This window comes from Arachis hypogaea, chromosome 3 (genome assembly GCF_003086295.3).
Source record: "Arachis hypogaea cultivar Tifrunner chromosome 3, arahy.Tifrunner.gnm2.J5K5, whole genome shotgun sequence".
NCBI classification, from domain to species: domain Eukaryota; kingdom Viridiplantae; phylum Streptophyta; class Magnoliopsida; order Fabales; family Fabaceae; genus Arachis; species Arachis hypogaea.
The window spans coordinates 12,647,976-12,664,412 of record NC_092038.1 but is presented as its reverse complement, the minus strand read 5'-3'; the positions used below and the strand labels follow the sequence as shown (position 1 = coordinate 12,664,412).

Here is a 16,437-nt window from a genome sequence, read left to right as displayed (position 1 = left end):
TAAATTAAATTTTTTATTAAAAATATATAAAATTAAAATTTTAATATATTTATTAATAAAATTATTTAAAATTTTTTATTAATATATAATAAATTTATCATATGCCCTTAAACATATGTTAACTAAATTCAATTAATTGATACCTTTTTATATAACATTTGACATAACATCACTTAATTAATGACGTTACTAAAAGGAGTTGAGAAGCATTGTGTGAAGCCATGATAACGAATCCAACCAAATAACAATCAAACATTTAATACTTCCTAAATTTCTGCGTCGAACAAAAAGCCTATGACAACTATACGTGTGTCGTGTATGAATTATAGATGATGAAACTGGGAAAAGGACAAAACGGCCATGGACAATAATAATAATTAACGATGATAGCTACAACACGAAGCTGCTTATAATTGAGAACCATGTATTTGTGATGCGTTACGACTGATGAGAACAAATTGGAAGATAAATAAAGTATATCCCAATTTTGATACAGGAAAATAGAATAGAATGTAATTTAAACAAATTTAAAGAGAAGTCTCACTACTAGAAAATTAGTTATTACAGACGAATATTTTCGACGGATTTTATCCCACGGAAATACAGACGGAATTTTAGAAAAAAATTTTGTCGGAAAACAAAAAAAATGAATTAGCATAAATTACAGACGGAAAACAAAATCCGTCGATAATTCTGTTGGTAAAATTAATTTTTTTCGTGGGAAATGGTTACAGACGGATTTTCCGTCTGTAATTAAATAGACAAAATGCTGCATTTTATTAAATTATTACAGACAGAAAATCCGTCTGTAATTTAAAATTTTCCGTCGAAAAATTTTAATTTAAACCTAATTTCATCCCAAGCCTATCGAAATCCTTTCACACACACAAAACCATATTTCTTCTTTTTCTTCCTTCCTTCTCTCTTTCTCTCTCTTCTTTCACACCCTAGAACCCTAACTAACCACAATTTCTCTCAGAAATGGTATTTCACCATTGCAGAAAACTCTTGCCAGAAATCTGAGTCCCTCTGCCACGTGGAGCAGAATTGTTCTTCAAACTGTGATGATTGCCTCAAAATCTGCATTACCAACCCCCAATACTACTATTATTCCCAACCACCGCCACCACCATCGCCACCGATTCCTCCTCTCCCCATAGACGATACATCAGACCATGAAAAAAGCCACGCGCTCTCGCCCTACTTGGTCCTTGCTCTCTCCGTTATCGGAGCTGCGTTCTTCGTTGTTATTTGCTATGCAATCTTCGCGAGGATCATCAGAAGGAGGAGAAGATCCTTATCGCCACCGTTGAATCTTCGAACACAGGATAATACGCGTGATGATTTCTTCGTTGATGAGGAGCACGGTCCTGTGGTGGACCACCCGATCTAGTACATCTGTAACCCTATCGAGCTCTGTTAGCTACAATTCTTCTATTCCATCCGTACACTCTTTCAACAAGGTTTTTGCTTTTCTTAATTTACTTCTGTATTCATCTTGGTCTTGCTTGTTTAGGTTTATTAGGACTTATTCTTTTTTCTCATTTGTTCTTTTGTGTGTATGAACTACTTTGCAGATTGATTGTTTTGTATATAGCTTCTGCTTTCGTTTTATTGGTTCCATAGAGCTTCAAATTGGAAGGAGGCTTTACCTCCAGGGATTAAGGGATTCTGAGTCATGGATGTGATGTCGGAAGCTCTTCGAGCTTGTCAAAAAACTTCCATGAGATGGATTCATCATCTGAAGATGAGGATCAGGAAACTCATCAATGTGGTTCTGGCAGTTCCAAAGATAAAATTCCTCTTTCTGGGCGGCTGTAGAGAAGCTTACTATTGCAGAAGGTTGTAGTTGTTTGAAATGATGTAGGGTGTATAATGCTTTTGTTTTGTAATTTTTCCTACTTGGGAATAGAAGTAAATAAGTGCTGTGAAAGTCCTATGAAAATGTTTGTAAATAATGTATGTTAACTTGAGTTCTAAAACAACAGTACAATGAGAAAGCTACACAATACCACTATTTCTATCTTCGGCTGGAGATTATGAAAAAATCAACCCATGCTCCGGTTCTTGCAAATTATTCTTTCTGGATTGTGCTTTGGAATAATCTGTTTTGATGATGTTGTCAATGCCTGTAGCACATCAGGTGCAGAGGCTGACTGGGAATCTTCACATTCTTTACTCTGCACTGGCGAGAGGTCTGATCCCGCTCATAGGGAGGCACTTCTTAAATTCAATAAACATGCTAATGGTAAGATTCTTTCTGTTTGGAAATCAATGATTTTTAACAATCTAAATTTCTTCAGAATATATTATTTTCTTTATGTTCATATTTATTTACCATAAGTGAAGTAGAAGTTTCATAAGTGAAGCTAACTACATTGAATTCTCTGGTGTCAAGGCAAGTGATTTCAATGAACCATCTATACACCTGAACTTGTCATTATGATTTTGTTATTATTTTGCTATGTTTGCTAGTGTTTCTAATTCTTTATGCTATTTAGAAGCTTGTTTATAACTTGAATATAGTGATATACTGATGTTAGCTGAATGGAATAGATGCACATTTACCTAAAATGTTGTTCACAGTGCACAGATAACTTGAGAATTGGTCATGTCAATTATATTGGTGGAACTATTTAAACATTTTTATCTAGTGGCCATGTCAATTAAAATTGGGACTGTTGATTTCAGGGATGATATAGTGATATGGGCAAGGAAAAAGACTGGTTCGTCTGTTATTAGGATAAATTCGAAAAAGGAGGCAGAGGAATTTCTGACAAAGTATCATACATTTGTTATTGGTCGGTTTGACAAATTTGAGGTAAGAAACACTTGGAAAACTCATTGTTAGTGTTTCCACTTTTCTAGGCTGTGCTAATTTTTGTGTGCAAATATATCAGGGACATGAATATGACGAATTCGTGAGAGCTGCAAAGTTGGATAATGAACCTGAAATATACACTGCATATGGTGAGTCGGCAATTGTTTCAATCCTTATGTTCAATGAGTTAAAATCTGGTGGACCAACATCACACACTTCTTTTGTAAAACATTTTTTCTTCCTTCCTTTCTTATCTTGTTTACCAAATAGTCTGATGTAAGTCAAGAATGCAAAACTTGCTGATTATGCAGATGGAGCTTTCACAACAAGTAAAATATTGGAGTTTTTTGGACTATAACAACTTTCCATTAGTATATATGGTATGTGGCATATTTATCATTTTTTGTTGAATTTTCATTCTAAAAGGCTAAGCATCATTCTATAAAAGCCGTAAATGAAGTTTTTAGGCTATAGTTACTACTAACAATTAGTAGCTACAAGGTTTTCTGTATGAAGTGCCTGAAAATTTGTTGCAGCTAACATATCATAATCATAAACAGAGTAAATATTGATCATTCTCATTTTGCATGCTGATCTGAGGTGTAGTTAACCAATCCTGTTACTTCCATGTTCCTTTCTTGGTTTCAAGAGTACAAACAACATGGATGCTGCTAGAGACATCTTGGTAGATGGCATAAAGAATTTGCCTCAAAACAAACAGCTTCTGGAGGTAGGTCTATCTTTTCCATATTATTTATGTAACCCTAGTAGAAGTGGAGAGACCTAAGCTAAAACTTTTCACAAGTATGCATTTATAGATAGATACAGAAAACTTCAAATTACTTGTTGTTAGTTAGAATGAGCAGGGGGCAACTCGTCATGTCATAATGAGTGAAACAACTTAGTTGCTACTGGCTTGAATGTCTAATGAGACTTCTTCCCTTTTTCCCTTTTTCTATATATATAAAGAAAAAAGTTCGTTTCAGATGTGTGGTGTATGGAATAACTCAATAAACTGCAGTTATTTTAGAGCTTATCTAACTTCATATTGCTATTTTAACAATTTCTTTAAGTATAGTTACTATTAACAACATTAGTTTGTGCCTAACCCTTCTTTTTCCTTTCATTCTTTCGAATCTTGTTATTGACAGCCTTCAGAACTGTAAGGATACACTTGCAACGTGCTAAGTACGTTTTCTTCCATTATTGGAATTTGCCCCTTCTGCTACCATTATCTTTCTTGTGCACACATTATTGTCTAAATATTTATTATTCTGTTTTTTTTACTATTTTATTTATTTACTATCTGTTGTCATGTTAAAAGTGGACTTTAGTTACATTTCATGTAATTTAAGAGATGAATTCATGATTGGTTATCAATGACAAGGCTTCATTTATAACTATTGACTTGATCAGTGAATTTTCCAGAATGAACTTGAGGCTGCTAAATCTGAGATTCAAAGTTGGCATTCTTCAATTCAAAATGAGCCTTGTGTACCTGCTGGTGCCACTCCTGGTTAGTTTATTCCTTGTCTTTGGCATGTTAATTGTGATATACATCTGCATTTTAATTGTTCAAGTTTTAGTTCTTTGTACACAATTGCTTTATTTTTTTGTTATAAATTTATCCGTGAACTATTAGTTAACCTTTGTTCTTTCCAGAGCCCAAAATGTTGCTTGATTATCTTCAGGCCCTAAAATCCTCAGAAGAGTCTTTAAGAGAGCATGTTTAGAATATAATCTGCCCTTTTTTTCTGTTGATGTAGTTCAGTATCCATTGATTAATTATCAATTATCATTACCATTGACATATATCTATTGTTATCAGCTTTTAAAGGCAAAGAAAAAGGAAGCTGCGTTCATTGTAACATTTGCAAAACGAGAACAAGAGATAGCAGAGTTGAAGGTATCATGCTCAAAATAAGATTTTTTCTATAGCATGGCTGTATATGTGCAATTACATTTCTTTCTGACATCAACTTTGACCACCTGAGTAAAATTTATTTCCACCCTTTAAGAATACTAACAAATTTACCCACTCTTCAATGCTAGTCAAGTTGAAACAATTGCCTTATTTGTTGTCTGAGTGTAGATCGGATATAGTAAGGTAGACATCCTCTGCTCAGAAAGTGGGAAGCAGCGAATAATTTTGATGGACCAAGAATCTCAAGAAGCAAGTATATTGCCATCATCACTAAGAAGCTCAAGAAAGAAGGAAGCTATCCATAAATTAGGATATTAAATCTTGATGAGTCCACTAGTAGTTATTTGTCATCTAATGTATTTAGATTGTATTATTGCATGGAAATAATTGCTTCTTATTATAAAGAAAACGTTTTGTACTCACTAGTGTGTTTTTCTATTTCTACCATTAATAAAAATTGGTATTTATTAAATTTATATTTATTTTGTATGAAAATAAGTTTATTTTGTAATTAGAAAAATAAAAAAAATTTATTTTATCTTACTGACGGATTTACAGACGGATTTTCTGTCTGTAATTAGAGTGTAAGATAATTTTTCAAAGTTCAAATTACAGACGGAAAATCCGTCTGAAAATTCGTCTGTAATTACGGATGGAAAATCTGTCGGAAAATCCGTCTGTAATTACAGACGGAAAATCCGTCGGAAAGTTCGTCGCCTTTAGAAAATGGATAGAAAATTTACAGAGGGAAAATCTGTCGGTAACTGGTAAAAATCCGTCTGTAATTTTCCGATGGAAAAAAAATCCGTCGGTAAATAATTTCCGACGGGGCTTTTACAGAGAGACAAAATCCGTCGGTAATTTCGTCGGTAAGCAAAAATTTGTCTGTAATAAAGACTAAATCCGTCTGTAAATCTTTCTGTATTAATCCATTTTCTAGTTGTGTCTGTCCATTATTTCCTTATCAAATGCACTTAAATTAAATATTAAAATAGTTATGTTAATTCAACCCTAGATATTATTAAGATTACGATTGAGGTTTGCAGAATGATAAATATAGAGAAAATAACACTCGTCTTTTTTTATTTAAAAAATATCACTTATTTATTCTATACTATTAAAATGAAAATAATTTAGCTAAAATACTCTTTAATAATAATTATATTTATAATATAAATAAGTGATTTTTATTTGGTTGATTTAAATAATAATTATAATAATATATTATTTATTATTGTAATACATTTTATTTATTTTTAATATTTTAGATTTTATAATATATTTTAATTAAATCCTATATCTGTTTTTTTTTTGGTGACTAATCCTATATCTGATTTAAATTTGTAATTATAGTCCCCTAATCTTCAAATCACGTTGTCTTCTTCTCTTTGTTGATCTCTTTTCACCTATGCCTCTCGCTCACCTTCATCACGACCCCCAACTTTAGTTTTTACTATCACAACTCCAATTAACCCCTTCACTACCACCATTACCAGGAGTGGGATGAGAGGGGAGGTCAGGAGCCCTTGTGAGACCATCGACTATTAGTAGTATGATCTATAGTGTAAAAAAATGTTGAATATTGTCGGAAACAATCAGATAATACAAATTTCGCCAATAAATTTTTACTGTCAGAATTTTTTTGTCCGACAGTAATTACAGTTGAAAGTTGCGTTGGATTATTGGCTTGAAATCCAATTGGTTACTGGTGGATTCTTCCGAAGATATTATTAGCGCCAAAAAATGTTATTTTCCGCACTGTTCTCGTCGGATTATTTCTACGGTAATTTCGACGGTAATATCAATTTTTTATTTTTTTAAATTTAAAATAAATGGTTAATTTTAATTTTAAATTTTAAATTTTTTTCATATAATTAGTGGTTCGTTCATAAATAATAAAAAAATTTAATTTAAAATAAATAATATAGTGTTCAAATAAATCAAAAGTAAAGTACGTCAAATAATATAATGAAACAATAAAACGAAAAATTAATAACTATAGATTTAGGTAGTCGTCGTCGTCGTCGTCGTTGTCGGTCCCGTGGCCTTGATTCGGCAGCGTGGAAGGCAGTGATGTCCATATACCACCTGCAAGGTCGATGCTAGTGGCGCGCATCTGCCTGGTACACTCCCATCTGAGCCTTCATATACTGCATCTACCCTAGTGACTACCTCCATTTTAGCCTGAGCTCATCCGTAGATGACACGCGGTTGAGGATCTCTTGATACCTCTCTCGATAATCGCTAAGCTCCTGAGCCTGCTGCTGAAGGTTGCGTTAGAGCTCCTGCACCTACAGCCTCAAATCCACGCCTTCCTTGGGTTGACTGGTGACGGAGCCTGACGACGGCCTCAACATGGATGTGTGGAGGCTGCTGGCGAAGAACGACCCCATCTTGTACACGTGGTTCTTGCACGGTGTTGAGGCAGTCTCGCGCCAAACTGCATCAGGATCGACGACTGTAGCTCCAGAGCCATCGGCGGTGTCCTTCCCACCTTGCTGAGACTGCTGAGTCACGTCTTCTAGTCTTTGTGTGTAGGACTCTTGATAATTAACACAAGTTATTGTGATTAGTACGCTGATAGATTTACAGTTAATCTCTAATAATTTCATAGCAGAAGATCATCAGATGTTTGTTTACTCACATAATAGTCCTGAGACTGCTAATAAGCAAATGTCTCTTTGTTCTCCTTTAACATGTGGGCATATTTGAACGTCTCCACAGACGTTGCCTTGCGATCCAACGACTTCGACTACATATGTTGTATTGAAACAATATGATTAGGATGCCTAGTATTGATATGCAAAACAATCTAACTAAGTTATTAACAAAACTAAAGTCACCTTACATACCAGCCTTGCGTTCATCTTCATGAAGGTCGCTGAGCTACCAATATACTTGGACAACCTGGTCGAGGCCCTATTAGCTCTTTGGTGAGATGTTGATGCCGGAACCCCTCATTGATCTCCCAATTATCAAACAGAGCCTTCTTTATGTCCAGTTGGAGTCACTGCGTCTGGTGATAGCCTCCCTGACAAATATCATCCAGCATCTGCTGGAGCTGTCGACCCATTCTATGGTTAAATATCTTCCTAATGGTAAGGTCATGCTCATCGTCTCACCTAAAGTGTAACTGCAACAAAGAAATTTTTAGAATTACTTAAGCAAGATAGAAGATATAAACTAGGTAAAAAGGTTTAAACATAAAAAATATTAATTATCACCCATTTTTGAAATTATCGCTCCCTGGTCTCAGCGGGAATCTTTGTGTAGCTGGGCCAAGGAGCGATGGTTTCATAAATGAGCGGGAATCCTGAGTACACGCGTTGATGTTCGTCGCAAACCTAATAACCCACAAACAAGAATCAACCTAAATCTACTATACATGAATCAATTAGCAGGAACTTTCATCAATAAAGTTAATCAAAATAAAACTTAAAAACACAAGCTAGTCAACCAAATCAACCTAAATTCACTAAAAAGGAATCTATTTTTAGGAACTTTCAGCAACAACCATAATCATTGAAATAGGAAACACTAAACAGTCAACCAAATAAATCTAAATCCACTAGACAGGAATCAATTATCAAGAACTTTTAGCAACAAATTTAACCATAATCATTGAAACTTAAAAACACTAGCCATCATTGAAACCTAAATCCGTTAAATTAGAATCAATTCTCAGACACTTTTTAAGATAACCATCAATTAGAAATACATGAGACTCAACTCGATACTTACCCCATGCTGCCATCAGGCCGAATCTTCAACCGTACGATAGGAGGAAGTGGTGGGACATCAGCTGTTGGCTCATTGTCGTGGTTGGACTCTGGAGCCACGGCATTCGTCGCTGGAGGCGGCGTCGACGTGGATGCGGGCTACTGAGTGGTAGGAGGCAGTGGCGTTGCTGTAGACGGAGGCATGAAATTATGGTTAGGGTCCATGATGAACGGCTGGTCTGCTAAACCCGCAACCTGTGGCGTCATCGGGGTGGTCGAAGTAGAGGGTGAGAAGCCAGAAGTCCTGGGGGTAACAGAAGAAACCCTTCCTCTACCCCGACCACGGTTACGACCACGACTAGCAGCCTAATGCACATAATTTCTACCTATCGACATATCTGCAAATATCAAATTATCAAACATCTCAGCAATAATTTCTCAGCAAAATCGTCATGCATGCAGCAATTAACACAATTAGACAATCCCAAACACTTCAACAATTCAAATTTGAAAACTAAATCCACTAAGATTAGAAAACTAAATTGAACTAACTTTAAAACAGATTGAAAATTAAAATTGAAAAAACCTAAACTAAATTAAACTAAAATTAAAAAAAATCAAATTCTATATGGTAAAGTATATCAAACTTGCAATATTAGGTAAGAAACCTCAAACATTCAAAATTCAAAAATGTCGGTCAATGGAAAAACAAATCAAATTCCATCAATGCAGATTGTCAAAACAAGAGGAGAACAAGCAATAATTTCAAGGGATTGACCAAAATTTTCAATAAAAAGCTTTTTGAGACATATTTACAAACATTTGGCATCCAAAGTCATAAATAAGATAACTTAGCATTAATAAGTAATCTGTGCAACATCAATTAACAAAATTCAACATCAATGACATAGAAAAAAAGTCAACAGCATTGATCATAAATTCATTAGACAGTAGTCTAATTAATTTAAAATAGCAAAATAACAAAATAGCAATTAAAACAATGAATGAGCACAATCAAACAATTAACCAAATAAACTCAACAACAATTTTTCCATTAATTCAATAAGCAAAGTCATAATAGTTCCAGACACTTTTAGCAACAATTCAAAACCTATAACTCTACACTAAATTATCCTAATCACCTAAATCCACTAAAATAAGAAATTAAACTAACTAAACTATTTATACCAATCTAATGAACCAAAACTAACTAACAGGATTTGAAAAAAAATTCAAACAAAGAACCTTGAATGCAAGGTGCAGAAAGCAACGAAGAAAGAAGAAGGAAGGCGACGACACCAGGTTGTTTCCGGCGTTAGCGGTGACAGTCGTGATCCACCGGAGCAGGGAGCTGCAGGCTATGGGCTAAGAAAGGCAAAAGAAGAAGGAGGAAAGGACTGCGGTGGCATTGAGAGGGAGGGGAAGAAGGAGAAGAAGCAGGCGTCGACAGTGGGGGTTGACGGCGACGGAGAGGGGGTGGCGACGGCGGTGATCTCGGCAACGGCGCTGGAACACAAAAGAAAGAGGAATGGTGGTGATGGTGGTGAGGGTTTGAATGAGGGGGAAGGGGTTCATCATTTGAATTTACGCCACTGTTACCGTCGAAAAATTCTGACGATAAACTATTGCGGGTTACCAAAATGTATCGTTTCATTAAATTGAGTTACTGTCAGATTAATCCAACGGTAACTCCGATGGTAAAGGATATACCAATTTAATTTATTTTCCTTCCGAAAATTATTGGCAGCTTTACCATTGGAAAACATAATCTGTCAGTAATAAAAAAACCTTACGAATTCGACGTAGTTACCACCGATAAATCCGCTACTACCCTGCGAAGCTAAATTTGATGGTAAATTCGATAGTACTCAGTATTTTTCTTGTAGGGCTAGACCAGCAGAAAAATACAGTTACGAACATGTACTCCTACATATGGGAGAAACTAGGCAGGAACTCGTCTAACGATGCGCCAGACATGCTGACTCTTTCTCTGACTATGCATCATCTGGTCCTCGCAATTGGCCACCGACGCCACCATCACCATAGAGGGGGCGCGATGGAGATGATAATGGCAGCTTCATCAGAGTGTTCTAATTCTATTTTTTTAAATCTAGATCTGATGCTTTTTTTATAATTAAAACTTAAGATAAAAATATTATAATTTAAGATTTAAATTTAGAATCACTATAATAATTCCAGCAGATAGCGGCAGAAATTTTGTGGCGGCTTTGTAAAATCGCCACGAAACGACAACCTGCGGCTCATATAGCGGCGGTTGGGGGTTGGGGCTGCAATCAGGCCGACAATTAGCGGCGGTTTTTCTTGAACCGTCGCTGTATTTCAATCAGTTATGCATTTAGTGGCGTATTTTCAAAAACCACCACTATATATACCGCCGGGTGAGTTATTGTTTTACATTTTGCGGCGGTTTCGTTTAAACCGCTGCAAAATACGTATTACTACATATTGCAATGTTTTCTTTAGTAATAAACCATCTAGGTATAATCTAGTTAAGTAAAGATTACAATCCTAAGGTACATATGTTTAAATCATTGTTACTTAAACTCGTAACACTACTTTCACATTCGTTTTACGTAAAAAAAATTCACAAGTTAAATAAGCTATATATGTTAACTCATGTGAACAAATTTACCAATAAGATTTTCTTGATTACGTTATTGGCATTTAAATTTGCTTTCAAATATGGATGTAAAAGAAGAAAATAAAATCATACTCTGAATTTATAAAGTTAAAATAAAGTTATAGAGAGCATAAATCAAAGTTACTCCTCTTTAAAGTTATGCCTTACTAAACCTAAATCAAGAATAAACATGTACAACTGCGACCCAAATCATTAAACTAAGCAAATCAGCGTAACTATTATAATAAAAGATCAAAATTTCTCTCCAACATCGTATTGACCTAGCAAAAAAATTCTGTTATGAATCTATGGGCTTCACGTTTTAGAGGATCTGATATTTCATCTCCATACCATGGCATTTTATTAAGATCAAAGCACATTTTCTTAACATGTATATCATCTTGTTTATCTTGTTGGTCTTCTAAAGTTTTATCGTCTTCTTCTGAAACCTTATTTAGATCAAACTGCATGGATCTGTCAACTGCGACAGAGGAGATATCATTTAAATTGTCTTCTGAATCAGACTCTTCTCCATCTAGACTGTCAGGAACTATTTCTCCGGAATATTCTGGTAAGACTGAAAATATCAACATGCACATAACAGAATGAGTATACATAGAAGAAACTGTTAACTCCGGGGTCATTAAATACTGACGTAGAAAAAAAACCAAATTACAAGGTGTTAAGACAATTTTAAAACTAAACGCAAATTTTTGACAATTACCATCACTCTTGTTAGTAGTTTGGGCAAATTTCTTAAACATTAGCTCTGTAGCAATTGTTGTGCTTGCAGAGGATGACGAAAAGTCCTTAGTTTTTATCGATCCTGTTTCACCGTCATGTTATGTTCACTATTGTTTTCAAAACGTAACACTAGTGAAATTATATTGCGTAATAGGTAGCAAGATTATCAAAAATGCAACCCTAAGAATAACAACAACTGTAGAAGGAATAAAAATTTAACGTAAACTAAATTTTTCATATTAAAATCGTTGAAAGAAACAAAAAATCTGCTTTTACTAATGAAAATTCACAATAACATAAATATTTAACTGCAAATAAAAACTACACAAGTATAAAGTAACCAAAGAAAATAAAGTACAACGTTGAGTTTATTTAACTTAGTTTATTCAACATCTCTTTCTCATTTACATTTGTCCTGTTATTTGTTCATAAAAAAACTGTAAACGGAATGCTTTAAATCGGAGCAAGTAACTTTACACACATACTGGGGGCTCCAAAACATTGGCAAGAAAAAAAGACGAAGTGGTAATAAGTCATTATTTGCATTAAGATTTTGATTAATCTTCCTAAGTATGTTGTCGTTTACTAAATTGTGTCGATATCAACGATATAGGAGAAAGAGCAAGGAAGGTCCGTTGGTAGAGAAGAGTTGTTTATCATGACTCATAAGAAAAAAGATGGCTCGTATATCCATCCCGATGCGCGTGTTGTTAGTGTAAGTCGTGTTTGAAAATTTAAAGCAACTTAGCTTACTGTATATATCATGCTACTATTAACTCATGTCTTTCCAATGTGTTGTATATTTGTAGGAAGCAATTGCGAATGCTGAGAGACGGGATGGATTCTCTAAGCACCTTTCACAAAATGATTCGCTAGCACAAGTTCTCGGAAAGGAGCACTCAGGACGAGTTCGTGCCCTAGGTGCTGGACTATGTCCCACCCAAGTCTTTGGTAACGCTGCTGGATAGCCGTCGGGTTCTGCAGAGCCCAATGAAGAGTACGAGAAGAGGATTGCAGAATTGACGACTAAGCTAGAAAAAGAGCAGGCGAAGAGACAGTCGATACATAAGGTCTTGGGATATTTAGTCCAACAGCAAGGAGGCAATTTGCCAGCTGAGGTTGCTGCAAAGCTGGCTTTTTTGGGCGGTACACCGGACTCGTCATGCACAGGGCCATCTTCATCTGGCAATCACGACCTACAACAAAAATTTTGAATTTCAATCAATGTTTTTAGATACTTTTACATTTAAGTTGGTTTAGTGTTTTATGCTTATTTTCTTCAACTTAAGCATTCTTACTTTATTTTGGATGATGTTATGACAATTTCATTATATATGTTATGTTTGCATATATTTAATTTAGTTTGTTATATTAATTGAGTTGTTTTAGTTGGTTGCAATTTCTCTAAATTAATTGAAAAGTAAAAAAATTAAAGTTTAATAAACATACTTTTTTAAAAGAGGTAAATAATAGAAAATCTAAAATTTTAATGGGAAATTTGAAAACCGCCGCAAAACAATAATATTGTCTTCCTTCCTGATATTTAGCGGCGGTTATCATCCGCCACAAAATTGCGTTATTTTCAAATTCCTGGCATTTAGCGGTGGTTACAAACCGCCGCAAATTGAAAAATAACATTTTTCATCCACATACTGCAATGGGTAATAATCGCCGCAAAATCCAAGTTTTATTTCGAGGCAGTTATTTCAGCGGTTGAATAAAAAACCACCGCTATCCGTTTAGTCGCGCCCCATTTTCCGGCGTTTCATTAAACCACCGTGAAATATTTTGCGGCGATTCAAAACCACCGCTAAACGGTTCTAGGAACCGCCGCTAAGTGCCACTTTTGTTGTAGTGAATAAACCGAATAATTTTAAAAAAGTTGATTGATGTTAGCAGAAAAGTATTGATTACTTAATATTAATCATAAAAAATATGTTAATAATTTAAATTTTTAAAATAAATAATTTGCGTATGATTCTTTGTTGGATCGGATAAAATAACATACACGGGTGCTATACTTTCTTTAAACTGAAAATGAATAAATTAATTATATGCTAGCTTAGCTAGCTATAACTGTAACACAATTCTGAGAAGGATCCATTGTCACTCAACAACTTAAAATTCGTATTTATCATCAGAATTTGTGGCTTTCTAAACCCTAATAAAAAGAAAGGAACCTAGGTACATCAGCTGAAGCAGCACCTCTACTTTAATATATTTTTTATATAATATTTTTTCTTTTCGATAACTTTTTGTGAAGCCAATTGAAGACTATTCAAAGAAAGAAAGAAGGAATTGAAAGGTGTGTGTGACTGACTGAGAGAGGGTTAAAAGTGTTTGTAGGGATAAAAGAAAAGAAAAGAAAAGGGAGATATTCGCTGCCAACAAGTGTTGCTTTCTGTAATAAAGGGACACTAATATTATTCTCATCATCACCATAAGAGAGATGAGATCTCCCATTATTTCACTGATTGGATGAAACGTTATGGTGCCACAGAAATTAAAGAAAGTGAATTTTAAAATATGCTAGAATATGTTTGCATGTATTCTGTTGTACGTATATATATATCCATAGAAAATTGCTACAATATCGTTAGGGAAAAAAAATAAGAAAATAAGAAAAGATTTTCAGTCAGGTGATTTCAGAAGTAAATATCATGCTCTATTGTTGATCTTCAATATTACTATAACCATAATACAATTAAATTACACGAATAATAATAATAATAATAATAATAATAATAATAATAATAATAATAATAATAATAATAATAATAATAATAATAATAATAATAATAATAATAATAATAATAAAGATTAAAATATTAATAATTAATAAATATATATTTTATATTTAATTAATTTTTCTCTAAGTGTCTTCTCCACCAGTTTGGTTCTAAAGAATTTTAGAGGAAATGAAAAAGGCTTTGAAGGATTAAATCTAGTTCATGAGTTTTATTATATGAAGGGAGAAGCAGTGGTGGAGCTTAGTTCAGACAAGGGGTGGCCATGGCCCCCAAATTTTTATTAAAAAGATTAGTAATACTTTTTTAAAAAATAAAAAATAGTTCAGTTGGCTCAAATATTTTATTATGACTTAAAATACCAAAGTTTAATCTTCATCTCTTGCTTTTATTGCACAATAATTTTTAGTTTTAAACATTCAAAATATATTGGATTTGGAATGAATTGAGTGTATTCGCATTTCGCAGCTCTCTATTCAATAAGCAACACTCCCTTTACCTTTGAGTTCAAATATAAAAAATTAGGTATTTTTTATTTATGTAATTTAATATTATTTTATATTTTACCGTTTATTTAATTTAATTTTTTATATGATAAAAAATATTAGAATATTCAATAAGTATTGATATTATTGTATGCGTATAAATTGATAAAAAAATTCAATAAATATTATAAATTTTAATATTTGTTCTTCTAATTTCTTTTTTACATATTTTACTGGATATATATTCAAATTTTTATATAAAATAGTCATAAAAAATCAAAGAGTTGATGATGCATTTTTTAAGAGGAAGGCTAATATTCAAAAAGAAAAACATATAACTTTTATAATATCAACATTTGTAGATAGTTCTTCTACTTTAATGAATCACGAAGAAAGTAAGATACAACCTTCAAAAGTTTAAAGAGTTACGTCTGATGAGTTTGACCTTAATTCTTTAGAACGATACCCTGAAAAATGGTTTTAAATTTGGCAATATTACCCAAATCAGAAAGATGAGGTTAGACGAGCTTATCTTAAATGAGATTCATATCAAAAGCATCTTGACAATTATCTTCTATCTAGCTCTCCCAAAATTTCGTTTCAAGCTCCGCCACTGAGAAAGAGATTTTAAAATTTTATCACTCATCCACTCACTCCCTATTTTTAAGTTCTCTTAAATTGGAGGGTTTAGTAAGATTTAAATTTAAGTTCTCTTTTTATTCTTAATAGTTACCATTTTCTCTTTTATACGTAAAACTATAATCGAAAAAAGTTGTAAACTTAAATAATAAATCCTTCAAATTCCTTCTATCTGTTGATTTTAAATACCTTAATAAAAGAAGGTTTAAAAATCTCAAGTGCTTCTGTTACTTTTCCTTCCCCTTCTTTAAAACCTTTCCCTTTTTTTTTGAATAAATATCCAATTCGATATTTATTTATTTTTACGAAGGATATGATAATTTATGTCAAAAAAATATCACAATTTTTTTATTTTAAAATAATATAATTTTTCTGTTAAACAAATAGAAATAGATAATAATGATAATAAAGTATCATTGTATAATAAAAATAAGGATAAAATATATTTTTTGTTTCTAAAATTTGGCAAAAATTTTAAAAATATCCTTAAATTTTATTGTGTTTCAATTTTGTTTTAGAAATTTTCGATTTGCATCAAATATATCATCAACGGTTAAATTTTTAAAAAATTTAAGACCAATCTAACAATAATGTATGAAAATTATGCTTGATTTGCTTGTATTGAATGTTGTTCTTATAAAATTGTTGTTGAATTGGTCTTAAATTTTTTTAAAAAATTAGCCGTCAGGGATATATTTGATGCAAATAAAAATTTTT

At 33.2% G+C, this 16,437-nt stretch overlaps 1 long non-coding RNA gene across 1 annotated transcript; it reads left to right on the top strand.

Annotated features, from left to right (window-relative positions):
• Positions 1-1,857: 1,857 nt before the first annotated feature.
• LOC112769606 (uncharacterized) lies at positions 1,858-3,003 on the top strand. The gene is made up of 3 exons (XR_003186547.3): positions 1,858-2,248; positions 2,692-2,821; positions 2,901-3,003. It is a non-coding gene; the product is annotated as an uncharacterized lncRNA (long non-coding RNA).
• The last annotated feature ends 13,434 nt before the right edge of the window (positions 3,004-16,437 follow it).